Below are 23522 nucleotides of genomic sequence, written 5' to 3'. Positions count from 1 at the left end.
TCTCTCTCTCTCTCTCTCTCTCTCTGTCTCTCTGTCTCTGGATAAAAACAAATAAATAAACTTAAAAACCAAAAAAGAGTCTGATGCTCAACAGACTAAGGCCATCCAGGGTGCCCCCCTCCTTTTTATAAGTGAGAAGGGCTTCCAGTTGCTAAGAAGTATTCTTGCTGAAAGTAACTTGGAACAGATCTTGTAGATTATCATACTTACTCATTTCAGTGTCTCAGCTTTATGAAAGCATTGGATAGATCATCTATGAAGCCCTAGGGCTTTGACAAAATCAAGGAGGGTTGCCTTGAATTGCTGGATTCTGAGATCCAATGTTACAATAACACCTTCTGTGGAGAAAGGGTGCCACGTCTGATATATTTGGTGAGGGGAGACCCCAAGTACACCAAAGGAGGTTAACAGGGTGAGTGGAGTACTCTGAGCTGGTGGGAAAGTCTTGCCAATTCTTGTGGGGAATCTTAGCCTGTGTTTAAGGCTGAACACTACTGAGACTCACTAATCATAATATTCCATTTGCCATATAATTTCCCAGCTGAAGATTAGGGAAAGCAATGACAACTATCCAAATTAGTCCTTACTGGTGGACACCTTTGTGGTTCTGGACAGTTGCTGACCAGCCACGCACCACAGCAGCAGTGGACAGGCTTCATCTTCCTTACTCTGCAGGACCAGGTCTAGAAAACCTGTGTGCTTTGGAAGTAAGAAACAGTGACAAACCTCTGATTCTCTTACCCTGGGATTGAAAGTCGCATTCCCTATCTACCAAGTGACTCAAGTTTCTTCAACTAGTCTGTGGCAGGACATCTTAAGAGATAAATATTAGATTCAATTATTTATGGAGAAGCATGAGGTGCTAATTGGGAAAATAAGGATCACTGCCTGTTTGTTACCTAATAGTTAAACAGAGAAAAAGGATTTTCTTTTGCTAACTCCTATTCCAGTTTGAGAAGACCCTGCTGATTTATTTTTGCCACTCCTATATTGCAAATGTCTGCTCAAAATGGAATTTAATTGTATATTTTATAAGAAAAAATAGGAAGGGGCACCTGGGTGGGCACCTGACTTCATGATCTTGAGCTCCAGTTATGATCTTAGGTTCATGAGTTTGAGCCCCACATCAGGCTTTGTGCTGACAGTGCTGAGCCTGCTTGATTGTCTCTCTCCTCTCTCTGCCCCATTCTCTCTCTCTCTTCTCAAAATAAATAAGTGAACTTAAAAAAACATGAAAAACATAATATAGGTATTTTTACCTTTGATGGTAGGCTCACATGGACATAGCTCTAAAGAATTACAAGAACTATTTTATTACACTCATACACTATGCTAGGCATGTTACAGATATTCTCTTATTTAATACTTACACAACTCTGTATGACGGGTACTGCTTTTGTTAAAACCTGAGACTTAGGCATTAAACTATATGGCCAGTATCATATAATTAGAAATTGATAAAATCAGTATTGAATCAGACTTAAAAGACAAGTAGTTTGGTTACAGAAACCGTACTCTTAATCCTAAACATAATTTTGTGCCTTGTCTAAAGGACTAGGCTGAAACTATTTTAAACGGATTCTGAGTAAAGTAAAATCTCCTTCACTGTCAATCTTTTAAGCCCAAAAACCTTTTATTTGCTTGAGAACTGTGATTTTTGAAAATATATTTATTAACTTCAATAGGCTATCTTTGATTTGCATCAATAATTTTGGAAGAGATGCTATGGCTATAAATTGTGCAATTTCAAAATTAACCTTAGCAGATAGTGAGTAAAAACCATTTATTGAGTTTTTCTTGAAGGAGTGCAACGTTATGTAACTTTTGCCATGGCCTCTCTTTCCTAAGTTATTCACACAAAAGTGGAGGAATTACATAATTAAAAATTAGATGTAGCATAGAAAAGGACACTGAATTGAACCAAAATAATACAATGTTCTTTTCATAAGGTCTACAGTTGTTTTACACCCACCAGCCTCCCTACCCCCATTTAACCTTCTCGTCTCTCCCTCTCATATATAAAGCATATGGTTCCATACAGCGGATGTATCCTTGCAGACGTTATGATGCTTTCCTGCATTTTCAGAAAGAAATGTGTCATACTGTGTCACGTGAAGATTACTGATAACTGAAAATTAGAATGCAGACTTATATAAGGGAAAAATTAATTGGACATGAGTCAATAGTCCCTTCGAAATTCTGTGGCTTTGGGAGGAGCCAAGGTGATGGAACAGCATGGAAGTTTTTTGTGTGTGTCTCGCATCCATGAAATACAGCCAGACCAACACTAAACCATTCTGCACACCTAGAAAACTGATCTGAGGATTAACACAACAATCTGCACAACCTGAACCACGGAATTAAGCAGGAATATGGCACAGAGAGGTGAACTTGGGGAGCGAGAAGCCGCAGCACGCAGGGAGGTGCTTTTGAGGGCAGAGAGAGGACAGAGATGGGGGTGGTGGTGAAAGAATATGGGAAAAGCACCCCTCCACAAAAGTAGCTGGAGAGAAAGTGGAAAATTGGAAACAGCCACAGGGACTAAACTAAAGAGGGAGAAAGAAGAAAAGAGAGGGTTTAAATTCCATTAAGACTGTAAACAAGGGGGGGGGCACCTGGGTGGCTCAGTCAGTTAAGCATCTGACTTTGGCTTAGGTCATGATCTCATGGTTCGTGAGTTTGAGCCCCATGTTGGGCTCTGTGCTGACAGTTCAGAGCCTGGAACCTGCTTCAGAGTCTGTGTCTCCCTCTCTCTCTGCACGTCCCCTGCCACCCCCCCGCTCAAACTCTGTTTCTCTCTCACTAATAAACATTTAAAAAAAAGACTGTAAAGAAGGGGAGCACAAAGTCTACAACTCCACAGCTCGGTATCTGTCACTGCTCTGGTGGGAAGGGCGAATCTCCAGGAGCAGAGTGGGGTCCGGGAGGTTCTCAGGCTGTACGGGGAAAAGCGGTTCCACTGCTGGAAGGACATTTGGTAGAGACTGTTGAAGCCACCTGATCCCAGCAGACCCCAGAGAATGGCCACATTCACTGGTGCTGGGACAAGGTCGTTAGGGCAAAGCCTGGTGCCAGATGTGTGTTGTGATTTTCCATAATCCCTGAAACGCTGCTGCTACACTATCTCATGAACATTTTCTGGGGTGGGCTAGCACCTGGCCACAGTCTTGAGGCACTGGCAACAACAGGGTCCCCCAAGCGTTCCTGGGTGCAGCTGGCATTCGGCCATTGCTCAGTGAGACTGGGTGGAATGGGTCAAAGCCACAGTCCTTCAGAAGTAAGGGGCTGGCGAAAAGAGCCACATCTGAGACAAAACTCGGAAGAGAGGAAATCCCTGGGGCTTGGTCACAGACAGTGAAAAAGCAGGGAGTGGATAAAAGCTGAAGATGCAGGACGGGTGCACGATTGCTGATTGGGGAAAACAGAGTTCCTATACAAGACACAGGGTAGCTGGGTGACACCATTGTCACCGCTCCCGTGCATGTGCATATACACCTACAAGCACCACAACACTCCATCCCAGGAGGGTGGCAGTGCCATCTAGTGGAGAATGGAGCATTACACTGAGCCCTGCCCAACTTGGCCAACCACATTCTTCAAGAACAACAGTCTCACCACCTACTTAGTTTATGGACTATAAAGCACTTCATAGTCTGACTTCTAGGGGATAATAAAGTAATTTTAGTCATTTTTCAATCTGTTAGCAGGTCCATATGTTCAATTTTCTTCCTTTTTTTTGTTTTGGTTTGGTTTTTACTCTTTTTCACTTCTTTTCTTTTTCTTGAATATACAAAGAGAAAAATCATTTTTATTTTCAATTTTTATTAAAAATATTTTTTCTTTAATTTTTTTAGTATACTTTTTTATTTTTGTGTAAATGTTTTTCAAATTCTTTTTTACTTCCATCAGTTTTTTAGTCTACTACACTGTATTCCCTTTTTCAAATTTTCAAAGGATTTCCTTTTTTAAAATTTTTTATTTTTTCTCTTTTTTCTTTCTGTTCTTTTTCTTGAAAACAGAAAGAGAAAAACTTAATTTTTACTTTCAATTTCTATTAAAATATTTTTCTTTAATTTTTTTCTACTACATTGTTTACATTCGTGTAAATTTTTACAAATTCTATATTACTCCCATCACCTCATTTTAGTCTACTTCAGTGTATTCATTTTTTCAAAATCTCAAATGATATCCTTTCCCCCCCCCCTTTTTTTTCTCTAATCTGTCAAACCACTTTCAACACCTACACAAAAACACACCTAGGATTTATCATTATTTATTTGATTTTGTGTGTGTGTTTTAACTTTTTAATTTTAATATTTTTTAACTTTAATTTTAATTTTAATTTTTCTACCACGTTAATTGCTTTTCTCCCTTCAAAATGACAAAACGAAGGAATTCACCACAAAAGAAAGAGCACGAAGAAATGACAGCACGAAGAAATGAGCACGTCAAAAAAAAAGAGCACAAAGAAATGACTTAACCAACACAGTTACAACAAAGATGTCTGAACCAGAATTTAGAATCTTGATAATAAAAATATGAGCTGGAGTAGAAAATAGGTTAGAATCCCTTTCTGCAGAGATAAAAGAAGTAACAAATAGCCAGAATGAAATTAAAAATCCTATAACTGGGCTGCATTCATGGATGGATGCTGCAGTGGGAAGGAAGGATGAGGCAGAACAGACAATCAGCGATATAGAGGACAAACTTATAGAGAATAATGAAGCAGAAAAAAAAGGGAGATGCAGGCAAGAGCACGATTTAAGAGTTAGAGAAATCAGTGACTCATTACAAAGGAAAAACATCAGAATCATAGGGGTCCCAGAAAAGGAAGAGAGAGAAATAGGGTTAGAAGGGTTATGTGAGCAAATCATAGCAGAAAACTTTCCTAACTTGGGGAAAGACACACACATCAAAATCCAGGAAGCACACAGGACCCCCATTAGATTCAACAAAAACCAACCATCAACAAGGCATATCACAGTCAAATTCACAAAATTCTCAGACAAGGAAAGAATCATGAAAGCAGCAAGGGAAAAAAAAGTCCCTAACCTACAAGGGAAGACAGATCAGGCTCGCAATAGACCTATCCACAGAAACGTGGCACACCAGAAAGGAGTGGCGGGATATATTCAATGTGCTGAATCAGAAAAACATGCAGCCAAGAATTCTTTATCTAGCAAGGCTGTCATTCAAAAGAGAAGTAGAGATTAAAGGTTTCCCAGACAAACAAAAATTAAAGGAGTGCATGACCACTAAATCAGCCGTGCAAAAAATTTTAAGGGGGACTCTCTGAGGGGAGAAAAGATGAAAAAAAAATATATATATATATAGCAAAAGTAACACAGACTGGAAAAGACCAGAGAACACCACCAGAAACTCCAACACTACAAGCATCATAATGCAATGGATTCATATCTTTCAGTACTCATTCTAAACGTCAGTGGACTCAATGCTCCAATCAAAAGACATAGGGTAACACAATGGATAAGAAAACAAGATCCATCTATATGCTGTTTACAAGAGACCCACTTTAGACCGAAAGACACCTTCAGATTGAAAATAAGGGGATGGAGAACCATCTATCACGCTAATGGTCAACAAAAGATAGCCAGAGTAGTCATACTTATATCAGACAATCTAGACCTTAAAACAAAGACTGTATCAAGAGATGCAGAAGGGCATTATATCATAATCAAGGGGTCTATCCACCAAGAAGACCTAACAATTGTAAACATTTATGCGCCAAATGTGAGAGCACCCAAACATATAAATCAACTAATCACAAACAAACAACAAAAAAAACCATCGACAGTAATACCATAATAGTAGGAGACTTCAACACCCCACTCACAGCAATGGACAGATCATCTAATCAAAAATTCAACAAGGAAACAATGACTTTGAATGACACACCGGACCAGATGGACTTCACAGATATATTCAGCACATTTCATCCTAAAGCCGCAGAATATACATTCTTCTCCAGTACACATGGAACGTTCTCCAGAATAGACCATATACTGGGACACAAATCAGCCCTAACTAAGTACAAAAAGATCAAGATCATACCGTGCATATTTTCAGACCACAACACTATGAAGCTCGAAATCAACCACAAGGAAAAATTTGGAAAGGTAACAAATACTTGGAGACTGAAGAACATCCTACTAAAGAACGAATGGGTTAACCAAGAAGTTAAAGAGGAAATTAAAAAGTATATGGAAGCCAATGAAAATGATAACACCACAACCCAAAACCTCTGGGACCCAGCAAAGGCGGTCATAAGAGGAAAGTATATAGCAATCCAGGCCTTCCTAAAGAGGGAAGAAAGGTCTCAGATACACAACCTAACCTAATGCCTTAAGGAGCTGGAAAAAGAACAGCAAATACAACCCAAAACCAGCAGAAGACAGGAAAAAATAAAGATTAGAGCAGAAATTAATGCTATCGAACCCAGAAAACAGTAGAACAGATCAATGAAACCAGAAGCTGGTTCTTTGAAAGAATTAACAAAATTGACAAACGACCAACCAGTTTGATCAAGAAGGAAAAGGAAAGGACCTAAATACATCAAATCAGGAATGAAAGAGGAGAGATCACAACCAACACAGCAGAAATAAAAACAATAATAAGAAAATGTTTGAGCAATTATATGCCAATAAAATGGGCACTCTGGAAGACATGGACAAATTCCTAGAAACATAAACACTACCAAAACTGAAACAGGAAGAAGTAGAAAATTTGAACAGACCCATAACCAGTAAGGAAATTGGATTAGTAATCAAAAATCTGCCAAAAAAAAAAAAAAAAGGGTCCAGGGCCAGATGGCTTTCCAGGGGAATTCTACCAATCATTTAAGGAAGAGTTAACACCTATTCTCTTGAAGGTGTTCCAAAAAATAGAAATGGAAGGAAAACTCCCAAACTCTTTCTATGGAAGCCAGCATTACCTTGATTCCAAAACCAGACAGAGACTCACTAAAAAGGAGAACTATCGACCGATTTCCCTGATGAACATGGATGCAAAAATCCTCAACAAGATAGTAGCCAACCGGACCCAACAATACAGTTAAAAAATTATTCACCACGACCAAGTGGGATTTATCCCTGGGATGCCAGGCTGGTTCAATATCCACAAAACAATTAATGTGATTCATCACATCAAGAAAAGAAAACACAAGAACCATATGATCCTCTCAATAGATGCAGACAAAGCATTTGACAAAATACAGCATCCTTTCTTGATAAAAATGCTCAAGAAAGTAGGAATAGAAGGATCGTTCCTCGAGATCATAAAAGCCATATATGAATGACCCAACGCTAAGATCATCCTCAATGGGGAAAAACTGACAGCTTTCCCCCTAAGGTCAGGAACAAGACAGGGATGTCCACTCTCACCACTGTTATTCACTGTATTATTGGAAGTCTTAGCCTCTGCAATCAGACAACGCAAAGAAATAAAAGGTATCCAAATTGGGCAGAAGGAGGTGAAACTTTCACTCTTCACAGATGACATGATACTCTATATGGAAAACCCAAAAGATTCCACGAAAAAACTGCTAGAATTGATTCATGAATTCAGCAAAGTTGCAGGACATAAAATCAACGCACAGAAACCGGTTGCATTCTTATACACCAACAATGAAGCGACAGAAAGAGAAATCAAGGAATCGACCCCATTTACAGTTGCACCAAAAACCATAAAATACCTAGGAATAAGTCTCACCAAAGAGGTGAAAAATCTATATGCTGAAAATTATAGAAAGCTTAGGAAAGAAACTGAAGAAGACACAAAAACATGGAAAAGATTCCATGCTCCTGGATAGGAAGAACAAATATTGTTCAAATGTCGAAACTACCCAAAGCAATCTACATATTCAATGCAATCCCTATCAGAGTAACACCAGCATTCTTCACAGAGCTAGAACAAAAATCCTAAAATTTGTATGGAACCAGAAAAGACCCCGAATAGCCAAAGCAATCTTGAGAAAGAAAACCAAAGCAGGAGGCATCACAATCCCAGTCTTCAAGCTATACTACAAAGCTGTAATCATTAAGACACTATGGTACTGGCACAACAACAGACACTCAGATCAATGGAACAGAATAGAGAGCCCAGAAAAGGACCCACAAACGTTTGGCCAACTCACCTTTGACAAAGCAGGAAAGAATATCCAATAAAATAAAAATGGTCTCTTCAGCAAGCGGTGCTGGGAAAACTGGACAGCGACATGCAGAAGAATGAACCTGGACCACTTTCTTACACCATACACAAAAATCAGCTCAAAATGGATGAAAGACCTCAATGTAAGAGAGGAAGCCATCAAAATCTGAGGAGAAAGCAGACAACAACTTCTTTGGCCTTGGCCACAGCAACATCTTACTCAGGACGTCTCTGGAGGCAAGGGAAACAAAAGAAAAAATCAACTACTGGGACCTCATGAAAATTAAAAGCTTCTGCACAGAGAAGGAAACAATCAGCAAAACTAAAAGGCAAGCAACAGAATGGGAGAAGATATTTGCAAATGACATACCAGATAAAGGGTTAGTATCCAAAATCGATAAAGAGCTTATCAAACTCAACACCCAAAAAACAAAGAATCCAGTGAAGAAATGGGCAAAAGACATGAATAGACACTTCTCCAAGGAAGACATCCAGATGGCCAAGTGACACATGAAAACATGCTCAACATCACTCATCATCAGGGAAATCCAAACAAAACCACAATGAGATACCACCTTACACCTGTCAGAATGGCTAACATTAACAACTCAGGCAACAACAGATGTTGGCGAGGATGCAGAGAAAGAGGATCTCTTTTGCATTGTTGGTGGCAATGCGAGCTGGTGCGGCCACTCTGGAAAATAGTATGGAGGTTCCTCAAAAAACTAAAAATAGAATTCCCCTACCACCCAGCAATTGCAGTACCAGGCATTTATCCAAGGGATACAGGTGTGCTGTTTCAAAGGGACACGTGCACCCCCATGTTTATAGCACGAGCAACAGTAGCCAAAGTATGGAAAGAGCCCAAATGTCCATCGATGGATGAATGGATAGGGAAGATGTGGTATATATACAATGGAGTATTAGTCGGCAATCAAAAAGAATGAAATCTTGCCATTTGCAACTACGTGGATGAAATTGGAGGGTATTATGCTAAGTGAAATTAGTCAGAGAAAGACAAAAATTATAGGACCCACTCATATGAGAACTGAGACAAAACCTATGAATAAAGGAAGGAAAACAAAAATAATATAAAAACAGGGAGGGGAACTAAACAGAAGAGAATCATAAATATGGAGAACAAGCTGAAGGTTACTCAAGGGATTGTAGGAGGAGGGATGGGCTAAATAGGTAAGGGGCACTAAGGAATCTACTCCTGAAATCATTGTTTCACTATATACGAACTAATTTGGATGTGAATTTAAAAAAATTAAAAGTAAAATTTAAAAATGTAAACATAATCTTTCATGATACAAAAAAAAAAAAAGAGAAATATTGCTTTTCCTTTTCTTCTCTATCCAATCCTTCAGGACTTCCCATTTCTCCTTTATTAAGCACTGAATGCTGAGTATGCTGGCCACACTGCCATTGGTACTGCTCTCTTGAGGGACTCAGGTTTAGTAGAGAATAAACATATAAGCAAATACATTGCAAAAGAGGGTAAATTGTTCTACATAAAAAAAAAATATTGCACAGTGGGTTTTCGATTGTACCTCCTAGCCCTTCATAAGGAGGTGATATTCTCAATCAGCATTTTTTGGCAAGTGAGGACCAATGTAAAGAAATAAAAGGATGTGTTTTTAATTGAAAGATGCCATTTAAATAGTTGTATTTTTGATTCTGAAAACTAAGAAATAAATTTCACCGCCTTCCAAATTGGAAGCAGAGGATTTGGTCAGGCAAATCTAAAGGAGAAGTTTAAAAAAATCTTACTTTATAAAAATACATATACCATGTTTTCCATTTCAATGATTATTCTAATGGAGAAATCTTGATGATGTTTAATAAATTAAATTCCATTACCAACCTTTACATAGCACTGCACATTTATGATGACATTCTTTCTGAAACATTTTAAAGAGAACTAATTAAATAATTTTATATTTTCACTGAAGTTTAGTTATTTCAAAGCAATTGACTTCACAATGTTTATAGCAAATTAGTGAAGACTAATTCTAACTAGGACCAGTCTCCTAATGATCAATTCTGTGTGCTTCCCATGAAACTAGGGCGATACTGGAGTTTTTTATTTCAAATTCTTTTAGACATAATGCCATATGTATTAGTTTGCCTTCACAAAGTACCACAAACTGGGTCGCTTAACCAACATAAATTAATTGTCTCACAGTTCAATGATGTTACCAGGGTTGGTTTCTTCTGATGGCTGAAAGGGAAGGATATGTTCCAGACCTTTCTTCTTCGCTTTTAGATGGCTGCCTACATGCACACAAGGTGTTCTCTTGTACACAAATCTCCTGTGCACAAATTTGCCCCTCTGATTTGGGCCCACCCTATATACCTGACCTTAATGATTTACATCCCCAACATCCCATTTCCAAACAAGGTCATTTTCTGAGGTCTTGAGAGTTAAAACTCAACACTTAATTTGAAGGGGGGGGGGGGCTCTGTTTAACCCATAACAGTATCAAGTTTTGTAATTCAGTCCTGTATTTTAATAAATGTTGGAATAAATTAAAAATAATGTCATGATCTTTGGATCTTCGGCTTCTCAACATATGAACAACAAATGAGTATTTTTACAAACAGAACGTGCTTTTGACCATCTGTAAAAGATCATAGTGTTATGCAGTAGTTAGGCAGGAGCAAGGAGGAATAACGCAGATATGGCCACCCCCTTGGAGCCACCCCTGAGGATTAACAGCCACAAGTTCAGAGACACCTCTAAGGGCTAATAACAGGAAAATCCTAGTTACAGAGGTGGTTCAAGAGCCACAAGGGGACTTCTAAGAGCTGAGCATGAACACAAAGTTGCAACTGGCCCTTAAGTACCTTTAAGGTCACAACAAAAGCCCATTAGACACTCATAAATACACAATATATAAAGACAACTATGACAGAAGGTGTCATAGGTAGGCGCATGCACAGAAGCCAAAATTTTATATAACCACCAGTTGTCAATCAAAAATGCCAATCAAAGCCAAATTTAAGCATGCCCAAAATGGGCTTACAAGGATTCAGCTGGAGCCTCTGAGTGACATTGCCACTCTTTCTCCAGCAGTGGCCCACTTTCACGCTTGAAATGCACTATACTTATCTATTCAATAAACTCTATCTTCCCATTCTGGTCTTGGGTCCCTAATTCTTTGGTGCATCTGTGACAAGAACTGAGTGACCCCCATAACAATAAGACTTCCCCCACAACACTCTCCCTTGTACCCGTGTGTGCAGCCAGTAGTTTAGACCTGATGATTTAATATGCAGTATAATACAAAAGGGTCTTGTTATGCTTTGTGTCTGTGTTGGGTGAAGGGAGAGAGAGGTAGTCGGGGTTATCATGGATTTCCTGAGTGAACACATTACTTTTCATTTAGTTTTGGCTCTGGCAGATTATTTCCAAGACTATTTCCAGATCATTACCCTCAAAGTATTCTATATGGGATACTTTGTCTATTCTCACCCCACCTAACCCCCAAACTCAGAATTTGCAGACTATACAATGTGAAGTACAAAACAAACAACAGTTTTAGGTATAAATTAAACCTCTGTCCATGCAGTTCTAGTTATTTTTGGAGTTTCTACTATATTGACTTTACCATCCAAGTTGTAGAAACCTTTATCTTTGGCAATATATCTTTCAGGGTAGAGGATGAAGCTCTAAAAAGGCCAAGTGGAGGATAGCAGAGGCTGCAAGCACCCTGGAGTGTGCACCAGGGCTGAAGCCCTTTCTCCTCTCTGTCTGACTTGCTGAGAAAGACAGCTTTGTTCAGTCTGAGGGATGTAGTCAGTTTCCTGACTTCCTCCCAGTTTATGACTCTTCTTAACATTTTGTTTATCATTGTATTCAATATTATTTTTAGATATTTTTCTTCTATTTTTCAATTTAATGTCTCCATGATCACCTTTTTCTATAAATTTGTTCATATATGTAATGTTTTAAAAATAGTTTTTAGGGGCGCCTGGGTGGCTCAGTCAGTTAAGCGGCTGACTTCAGCTCAGGTCGTGATCTCGAGGTCCGTGAGTTCGACCCCCGTGTCGGGCTCTGTGCTGACAGCTCAGAGCCTGAAGCCTGTTTCAGATTCTGTGTCTCCCTCTCTCTGACTCTCCCCCGTTCATGCTATGTCTCTCTCTGTCTCAAAAATAAATAAATGTTAAAAAAAATAGTTTTTATTACAACTTAATTAATCTAAAATTAAGACAAACTACAAAATAAAAACATTTTCCCAGGCTCTTCCGTGTGGCATGTAGTCATCATGCTGACCTTAATTCAAGGTATTTAAAATTAAGCATAAGCTTTATGACTGGACATTACATTATCTCAGGGCTGAAATGTGTCCATAACATGACATGGATTGATTTGAACTCATGATCTCATGTTCTAGAGCCCAGAGTTCTAGAGTCAGTGATGAGTTTGAAACCTTACACATTCACTAAGTTTTTACTAGGGGCAAATTGCTTAAATTCTCCAGATTTAGTTCTCTTCCCTGCAATATGAAGATAATAATGATTACCTCATAAGTTTGTGCAGGAGCTGAGAGATGACAAATGTAAAGTGGCTTAAATATTGTTTGTTTTCTGTAAGCGATTAATAAGATCGTCACCATTATTGTGTACACAGAAGTGTCAAAAGTTTTTCTCTCCATCTTCTCAATACAAGCCATTTAAGAAGATTTTCTTTAGGGACACTCACTTTTATACCATCTCCAGACATATAAATTATCTTGTTAAATTCCATTTTTATTTCAAAGGCCTGATCTTAGCTTACTTTCTTAAAAACCTAATGACTGAATATTTTTCTCTCTGAGCCTCAGGTTACACATCTATAAAATGGTGATAAAAATCACGTCTAACAGGACTACTGGGACTGGTTTTCAAAGTAAATTATAAATCATGAATATAAATGGCCAGTTTTGTACCAATATTATCAAAACAACATGTTATCAAAAACAAATTGAGGAACGGATGCAGCCAGACTTACCCAGAAATATTGAGAAAAATGTATTTACCTACTTAGCTAGCAAGCATAAATTAATAGGTCAGTGGAAGCTATCCACCAATCACTGAGATTTCATCAGGTATTATTCTAGTAGATTTGATGTAGGTTTGCATTGCAATTCAAGTCATGTGTGATTATCTGTGTAATTGTGATCATTTCAAAGTTAATTCTTTTAAAATGAACTTTAATCTCTCATATTACTTTTTTCAATGTATAAATGGTTACCAAACAAAGGGACACACATCTGAGCCTTGCCCAACTTTACATATCAGGCTTAGAATCTTGAGTCACTGTATACATCAGTCTAGTCTATAGATAGATAGATAGGCAGATAGATGGATAGGTAGATAGATAGATATGAGGTTTACTATCCTTTAAAAATAGATGCTGTTGTGTTTTTAATATGCAAGAGTACATCAAGTTATTTTTATTGTAGACTGAGACTTTGGAGAACGTACCTTCTTAAAAACTAGAAAGTCAAATTTACTTAATGAGTAGAATTGCTATTAAATGCATGTTTCTTCTTCATATGTAATTTAAATTAGTTTTCAAAATCTATTAACAGTTCTACAATAGCATTTCTTAGTTATATACATACTCCGTGATCCTTGAAGATAAGCTGTGATTGATGCAAGAATTAAATGCAAAAATCTCTGGGAAACATTTGTGAAAAATGATTATGTATTTACAATTACTTTATTAACCTGTGATATGTTTTTTATTGAGCAAGAATAGTTTTCCAGGTTTCAAAAAGAAGGATTAGAAACTGGTATCAAATATAGTTTATTTTATATATATATAGATAGATAGATATAGATAGATATAGATATAGATATAGACATAGATATAGATTTTATCTATCTATCTATCTATCTATCTATCTATCTATCTATCTATGCAGTATGACAACTGTGAGAATCAATGAGATTTCAGAACAAAAGGATGGAGAACCAGCTCATAGTAAGAGTACTAAAGTAAGAGCTTTGTTATTAACAAAAGAAAAGAGATGTAGTTTAGATGGCTTATAAAATTAGGTCAGTTCATTTGTTAATTGCTTTTTCTTTTAAAAGGTGTTTTGGGAGAGTTTAATATAAAAGTTATTTTAAGAATAAAATGCCTTTTTTCTCCCATTCTCATATTTGATCATTAAAATTTTTAGTATCAAGGGAAACACCATACTGCACTTTGAATCAGTTAATTGTATGAATAAATTATCTGTAACAAAGAGCTCCCATGTTTCTAGACATAATATCTGTCAAGTTAATGAATTCCAAAATAAAAGATGGTTTGGAATATATATTATAGGATACTTATTTTCTCTTGTTTTTCAATGGTCTGCATTGGTTATTCAGATAGGTAGGCCCAGCATGTAATGAATTGTTTTGGAATTTGCCTTAGCATGTTTAATTGACATGTTGAAGAACAGTATTAATCTTCTGCTACAATTATTAAAAATAAGCATGAATGATAAATGTGAAAACGCAAATGTAGATGTTTATATTGGTACCTTCTCAAAGATACCCTGTATAAAAACATTTAGTATTTACGATATAACGTCTATCATGAAAACCCATATTGTGGTGATATCATTATAATGAAGAAATTAAAAGATGGAAAATAACTAAATCCATGTATAATATCTATCTCTAAGTTTACTAAATTGTAATTCATATTATGTGTTTAGTAATATATCTGCTTTCAGTAGTTCCTCACTTTTGGTCTTTAATCTTCATGCTGCCAGGGACTCTGTTTGCTTTATCCTCTGTGGTGCATCCCAATCACGTGGATTAGGACCTGTCACTAAGTAAATACACAATAAACGGCAATTGATAATTAACAATTCCATCGTTACAAAGTTGAACAAAAATGTATAGAATATTAAATATGAACAAGTTAACTGTTAATAAAACTATTTATTAGCATTAATTGAAACTTTAATAAACTGCAGTTATTTAGGAATATACATCATATTTTGTAATACATACATATTTTCAAATTTTAGCCATAAATTACAATGCATAGAAAATGCATTTGGAATTAAAAATAAGATTTATTATTGACCTTAGACTTGGCTCATTTTGTGCTATGTCTCTTTTTGGCTCTTGTTACTCCTCTAATTATAGATAATAGAAAATAACATGGTTATTTTTATCACAAAGGTGGCTTCTCTAGTTATTTTTGTCTTTTAAGTGACAGATATTTTGTACTGTCTAAATGGGAATGAACTGTCTTAGGAATTAGTGAGCTCTTTTTACTGGAACTATAAAAAATAAAGCTGGGAAATATAGAATTATGACCTGGATATGCTGAAAGAGGATTCATACATTAAATATGAAATGCTATAGAAAATGGTTTTCAAACTGTAGTCTATGAATTTGTAGGGACTCTTTTCTGGTTGCAAAGCGACCTCTGGGGGAATGAAGGAAAAGCCAAGCAGAGGTGCTCTGGGGCCTGCATTTATGTTAGGCAGAGCATATTGATGTTAACTATTTTATGTATTGGGGTTCCATAAAGGATTTATTTACCCTGAGGAAAGTAGTGCTTGGCTATTTAAGCTTAATAGAATATTGAAGACTCTTGGAGGTCCTTTTAAATTTGAGGTTCCATAATTTCATAGATGCACAAAATAAAGGTACCATTTGGTTGTACACAAGCTATTATCACTTTCCTCTTTAAGCATATATTCCCCTCTCTGACGGAGAATTATATTACTCCTCTCCAGTGAATCATAGAAAATTTAGGGCTTGATAACACTGTGAATTTGAAAGTTTTTTTGAAAATATCTACGTGGCTATATTCATAGAAATATTACATATGTGTACAGTAGATTATGTATAAGAATAAGTTATCATAAAATGTATACAGTATTCAGTAAAACATAGAAATATATATGTATATACTTGGCAATGAATGAAAATATTCATTTTCATTCATTCATTTCATTCATTCAGGGTAATAAGGAATTTTAAAAAAGTAAAGTAATTATTCAATACCTCCTATTAAGGCAATATGTGGAAATGCTATTCATTTTTAATAGTTGGTTTTTGAACAATTTTGAAATTATAGAAAAGTAATAAGTAAAACACAAATATTTTTTCTTAAAATTTTGAGAGTATATTGCTAAGCTGATGCCCTATCACCCCCAAATTCTTAAATATGTATCTCCTGTAATCATGTACATGGATCTCACATAACCACAGTACAAAAGTCAAAATCTGATAATTAACATTGATACACCATATCCATTTCATTCTTAAATCCCACTCAAATTTTGTCAATTATCCTTATATTGTTCTTTGCAGCAAACTGATCAGGTTCAGAAACATTCATGGCATTCACTTGTCATGACTGTAGTTTCCCTCAAACTAGAATAGTTCTCGGTGTTTCCTTGAATTACATGATCTTAAAACTTTCAAAGAATAAGAAAATCATTTTGTAGAATGTTTCTCAATCTGAGTTTGCCTGATGCTACCTCATGATCATTTATACATGATTATCTTTTCCAGGAATATCACAGAAGCTATGCCACATTTTCTTAGTGCCCTATTAGGTGGCATGTGGTTTTTATTTTTTTCTTATATTGATGATGATCACTTTGATTGGTTGATTAAGGAGGTATCCAACAGAATTCTCCATTGTAGAGTTTCTCATTTTCTCTTTTACAATCGACAGTTATTTTGTAGACAGGTATAATGAAACAATGTAAATAGCCAAGTTCCCCATTGAACTTTTGATCTATTCTATTTGTTTATTTATATCAAAATGGGCTCATGAGTGTTATTTTATTCAATGAGTTAAAATCATTTAATATTATTTCTTTGGCCAGAAGAAGATCCCCTTTAACTGTATCAAATTTTGTAATCTCTCACACTGGTCAGGTTCTGTCACTCAGCTCTGGTAATCATCTCTAGCCCTCTGTGCCTTCCCAGCTCAGACCATAAGTCTGCATGCCCTTGGCACCTTGAGTCACTCCATAGTTCTGGGACTGAATTGCTTAGAATGGTAAAGGAAAAACAGGAAAGGAAAGAGGGAAAGAAACAATATTTTTATTTTTATTATTCAAAATGCCATTTTGTTGTTGATTTAGAAATTTCAATACTTTTTAGAGTATTCTCCTGTTCTTTTAGAAAACAGTGTTTATGATGGAAATGGCAGTAGAGGTGTGTCTATATGTGGGTGCATTTTCTCCAATGAGTAGGTGTATCACAATGAAAAATATTCTCTTACTGGTGTTTATAGAGAACTAAAATTTGAAGAAAAAAAAAACAGGAAAATACTACTGCGGAGTCAAATCAGAAATATTAGCCATCTATCTACTGTTCCTATGGTAATAGAACCCTATTCCCACTCATAGTCTAAAAACATTAGAATCATTTTTGAATTCTCTCTCTCCTTTATCACTTGCAAAACTCTATTGGCTTCACATCTGCAATATTTTATATTTACTTTTTCATTTACTTCCTGTGTTCTCCTTTTGAGCCTTCTTTGCCCCAGTTTGCTGCAATCCTGCAAAACTGGTCTTTCCCCTACAACCTTTATGCCTTTATACTACACTGTGCTGCTAGATTAATTATCTTCTACTTCCCATTGCCAGGAAGATAAAGGCATTCAACAGCTTCTAGGATCTCTTTTCTAACTCAGCTTTTCAATCTTTTCTTTTCCTCCCTTATCTTTTAAAATTGGTCACTCCAGCCAAAGAAAAGACATATTGTTCCTTTTGGAAACTCTTGGTTTTCCAAATCTGTACCTTTTCATTTTCTTTCACACATGGCACTCTCTTTTTTAATGTTCCACTCACTCACCTCTTCCCTAGCAGTTGGGGCCTAGGTCAAATCAACCTCCTCTGTGAAATGTTACATGACTTCCCTGGGTCATCCAGCTACATCTTTGTAACCAAATTACATATATTATTTCCTACTATGTGTTTTATTTTTTAACTTATAAATCACTTTACCTTTACAATGTGCTGAACACTATTCTAAGTGCTTTACAAATATTAATTTAATTGTCAAAACTAGCCTATCATATAGGTATTATTGTTAATCTAATTTTAAAGATTGGAAAACCAATCCACAGAGTTTTTAAGCAATTTAAACCTGCTTGGTTTGATTATTGAGACAATGTATTTAATTTTTATGCAGCGTTGCTGTTGTTACTTTTTTATAACTTCAACTCTTTTACAAATATGTAAAGGGAAAACCTATGTCAGTCTCCCGATCCCCCCTATGGAACCTAGCTCATTGCATTTCATTTAGAGGGCATCCTATAAATATTTGTTTAATAAGCAAAAGTGTTAACCTTTATTGATCATATATTATTGAGAGGTTTTTTAGTAAGAGTAATTTAGTAATAGTTATTTAGTAATTTAGTAATAGTAAGAGTAATTTAGTAATAGTAAAAGTAATTACTATTACTATTAATTTGTATTTATTATTTAATCCCTCAGTAACCTACACATTCGGTTCATTAGAACATTTTAAAGATTAAGAAACTTATCTGAAAAAGGCTCAAGCCACTTATTTTTTCACTATTTGCACTAGGATGTATAAATTAGAAACATTTGAATATGTGATCTTTAAGTGATTTGACAGGTTAAATAGATTCTTTTATTTTAAATTGGCAACAGCCCAGCTTCATAAATCAGGGAATGTTATCCCTATTTATGAACGGGAGAAAACAGTTCAGAGAAGTTGGCTAAACTGACCAGGATCACACATTTAAAATAAGTATGTCTTGGATTTTAAGTCATTTTCTGCCTCTCAAATCTGCAAACTTCACTTTGCCCTTTCAACTCTCACATTTACTCCATGAAAGAATAAAGTAATGAAGAAAGAATTGTGTTCTCACATGCCCTCCTCAAATTACCCTTTGGGAAACAAAGACCAGAGCATGAGTAATTCATTAGCAGCTAAGGAAAACATTTCACCAGGTTCATGGAAAAAAATGTAGTCTCTACAGAGTACAATAATGGGAAACTGTCTTGCCTCCTACTGAAGACCAGGTCTGTAACAAATAGGCAAGTGGCAGACTTCTATGAGAAGCTTGAGCAAATGTTTTCTACACCACTGAGCATATTAGTCGTAAAAGCAGTGAAAAGAAGTTATATACAAAATAATAAAGTAGCTGTGAAGATGTGATTGGTTTATATCATCTATTTCTCAGAATTTTGTCTAACTAGTCAATTTAATTTCTGAACAGGGAATACCTCTGCACTTCCCCAAAGATAATCTTTGGAAAAAGAAGGAGCATACCCAGGCAATCAATTTAATAGTTAAAGAAGAATGAGGAAGGAAAGTAACAATGCAGCATAAATAATGAACTTGGGTTGTAAACTTTATAAACTTAATACCTGTCATAAATGAAAAAATAAAATTAAGGTTGTGGCTTAAGAGAATTTAAGAACACAATATCAATCTTTTACAAGTATTAAAAATAATTTAACACTTCATCAATAGTAGTTATTTTTAGCATATATTCTGCCCAAAGTCAGAGGCTTATGACACACTCCCATTAAAATCACTTCTCTTAATGAGGTAAACCTCATTAAGGTGTGAAAGAGGCTAGAATCAGTTGTTGTATATTTTCAATGGAGAGAGATTGACATTACATTTGCATCTACCTTTTCTCTATCTTTAAAATTGAAAAAAAAAAAAAAAACTCAGTTAATGTTTATTTGGGAAAGAAGCCTTTCCTTATCCTGAACAATCTTACTCTCACATCTAACCAGGTGCTTCTTCCCATGCTCACATGACCCCTTTTACACAATGAGAATGTTTCCTCATTTTTTGCTGTCCAAACATACTACATTGATTATTTTTGTACCTATACTGTGACGAACACGAGTAAAAAAATATATAATTTTCCAACAGGTAGAACTGCAAGAACAAAAAAATCTGACCATTTAAAAATTTTAATAGATAGTTAAAATGTTTTTTCAAATATATTTCCTTATATTCTAGTCAAGCACATAAAAGTGCCCATTTTAAACTCCCTCGACAATATTAAATAAGATATAAGCATATTTTTACTTTTAAAGATCTATTGAATGAACAACTATATCTCCATACTTTTTTTTCAAATATTTATTTAAAATCTAGTCAACATATCATGTACTATTGGTGTCAGGAGTAGAATTTAGTGATTCATCACTTAACATATAATACACAGTGCTCAAAACAATCTCCATATTGTTTTAAATTCTATTGCCTAGATTGTTAATTAAGTTAAATATTTTAAAAATATTTATCATTGAATTATATTTCTTCTTTGAAGTGTTTGTTTATATATTGTACTCAGTATTCTTTTGAATTACTTGTCTTTTCCATTATTTTTCCAGCTATCTTTGTAATTCCTAGATATTTCTACTCATAATTTACATATACTACAATTATTTTCTGACTTTTTAATTTAAAAAGACAATTATATATTGTATAAAAAGACATAGCTTTGTCTTTTCATTATAATATTTATGTGTCTTAGTCATTTATCTTGTCATCTTGTTGTGTTGAGTAAATGGAGGAGTGTAACTGCTTGAAACAATAATGTGAAAATGACACTGCTTATAGAGATTGTATTTGGCATATTTGGGGGGTAAAAAGAAATCATTATTCCATAATAAAAAGTGGTTTTTCAAAAAGTGATATAACTTCTCAAGTGTTACGGAGAAATATGTTTTACCAAATACTCATCAGGTAAGTCTATAATGGCTTTGCAGAATTCACTCCCCCCAAATTTTATAATTTGTATGTATAAACTTTGAAAAATCTATTTTCAAAATGGAATTTCAGTATAAATTATTAGTTCTTAAAATTTATTTTTAAATGACATTGGGAATTGTAGGGTTTTCTGGGTGCAGGTGTTACTTTGAACACTCCATTAAAAAATTACATCAAACTTTCAACTAAAATTTTAGGATATAGATTATTTTTACATGAATCAATTATTTCCTTAGGAATTACAAAATGATTAATTTCTTCCTTTTAATGTTTATTTTATTTTGAGAGAGAGAGAAAGAGTGAAAGAGAGAGAGAGAGAGAGAGAGCGAGAGCGAGCAGGGGAGGAGCAGAAAAAGGGAGAGAGAGAATCCCAAGCAGGATCCAAGCTGTCAGCACAGAGCCAGACATGGGACTTGATCCCATGAACCCTGAGATCATGGCCTGAGCCAAAATCAAGAGTTGGATGCTCAACTGACTGAACTACCCAGGTGCTCCAAAATAGTTAATTTTTAATCCCAAATTTCTACATGAATGATCATCACCTATATGATTATTTCAAATATAGTTAACGTAAGAATGTCAGGACAAATACTTGACTTTAGAAAATGTATTTATTTGGGGGGGCTGTTTGTTTGTTCATTTATATTTTGGTTGTCAAATTATCCTTACTGAAACATTTCCCTTTGTAGTTTTGAACCAGCTGAGCATTCCACTGACCAAGTACAAGTTATTTTTGTTAGCATCTCATTGTTGCCATTCTTGAGAAATTAATAAGAAAGGCAATAATTAAAGGCAACAATGACAACTACTGATGTCATTTATGGTACCATGAGGGTGTCAGCCATCAACACTGCAGCCCAAAGATAGGGCAGTCCCCAGGATCTCTTTAATGGTTCCAGAGAGTTCTCTAGTTAAATATGGGTACCACACCTGTCAGATAATGCTGACAATATCATCCAAAGTGATATTTCCACTGTGCTTAATGTTTTTCTGCTTCTTTCTGTCTCTTGGCATTTCCTTGAGGGCTTTGATAATCAGAATAGAAGCAGAAGATACCACTTCAATCTGGGCCTGTCTGTTCTGAATGGTCAGCTTCACTGTAATCCTCATCTTTTCCAATCACTGGTTGCCTTGGCAATGTCATCACCAATCTTTTTTGGAGACAGACCCAGGGGCCTATCTCCAGGGCCAGGGGAAACATGGCACCAACCTTCCCACTGACGCACCTCAGCTGTATGGCTTTGATCTCATTGGGATCAAATTTAGGCCTCATAGTGGATGTGGCTGGTGTCTGGATGAACCTGGATTCAGGATGCCTGAAAACAGTTGTACCTTTGCCTCCTCTGGGCAGAAAGCCCTCTTTTGGGTATTAAAAAAAATTTAGACTATCTAGTTTGTGCTGCAAATAATCTCAAATATTGATGGATGGGTTAGTTGTTTTTAAACCATTTTTATTTTCTCTTGCATTTATACATATGTGAAGTGTTATAATTAATAATTATTGTTCTTTTTGGTTAAATTATACCATCTTAGGAAAGTAGGAGCTTCTTCCAATTGGCGTGTGCATCCTATGCATCCTTTATGCATCCTAAACCTTGAGGTTTTATATCTCTCTTGTCCTGGTGGCCCTAAAGGTGTCACAGCATCATCTTATATATTCCCTGCCCTACATTTAACCACCTGATTTTAACCACTATACAAAGAGCACTAGAGCACTAGTTTGTTTGTTTGTTTGTTTGTTTGTTTGTTTGTTTGTTTTTTGGAAATGAGATTTAGAAACCATAATTTGGGTAATGACGGATGAGAATGGTTCATTTACTGGTTTTTTTTTCCCTAGATAGACACAGGTAAGATGTTTTAAAAGGAAAATTAATCACAAATGTATAGTCGTATTTCCATTTCAAATAGAAGGTTACAAAAACATTTCTTCATGTTTTTAGGACCAACAACAAGGTAAGTTATTTTAGCTGACATCATGTTGTTGTTATTTTTGAGAAAGTAATAAGAAAGACAATAATTAAAGACAACAATGACAACTAAGTATTGTCTGCTTACTATTGAACAACCAAGCCTACAGATTTGAATTGTTTTTACTCTGAGTAATGAAACCAGTGAACAGTACTATATTACTATGCCAAGTCTAGATATTCCTTTGTTCAAGTCTAATTGTGCTCATATTATTAAAGGAATATTAGAGAACAAATTGTTTTAAGATAACCTTAGCCAGTATTTGGTTACAACACCAGAAGATAGACATGTAAACATTTCAGTAATATATGCAAAGATTTTTACACTTTATATATACATAATGTGCTTTAAAAATTTTTTAAGCTACTGAATCCTCTGTTGAGATAAAAGTGTACATAAAATCTCAACGTGCAAATGAATGAATTCAGAATAACTCTAGTTGGGGAAGTTTTTAATGTAAATTCTGTTCCAATAAAGTTGCCTCGGGTTCTTCCACTCAGAGAATCATATTACCAAAATCATTTTAAATAGAAAAATAAAATAAAAATTAATCCTTTGGTTTTGAAATTAGAATAACTGGAGTTTAACATGGCCATTCTACTTTCTAGTTCTGTAAATCAGGAAAAAAGTATTTAATCTATCAGTGACATGGCATCCTT

General features: G+C 35.5%; 1 pseudogene; it reads right to left on the bottom strand.

Annotated features, from left to right (window-relative positions):
• Positions 1–21681: 21681 nt before the first annotated feature.
• LOC109263968 (60S ribosomal protein L12-like) lies at positions 21682–22168 on the bottom strand (annotated as a pseudogene).
• Between the last annotated feature and the right edge of the window lie 1354 nt (positions 22169–23522).

The sequence above is a fragment of the Panthera pardus genome, unplaced genomic scaffold (assembly GCF_024362965.1).
Source record: "Panthera pardus isolate Hobbes unplaced genomic scaffold, ASM2436296v1 HiC_scaffold_1, whole genome shotgun sequence".
In the NCBI taxonomy this organism is placed as follows: Eukaryota; Metazoa; Chordata; class Mammalia; order Carnivora; family Felidae; genus Panthera; species Panthera pardus.
Note: the sequence above shows the minus strand (reverse complement) of the source record. Positions and strands in the feature narration are given on the sequence as shown.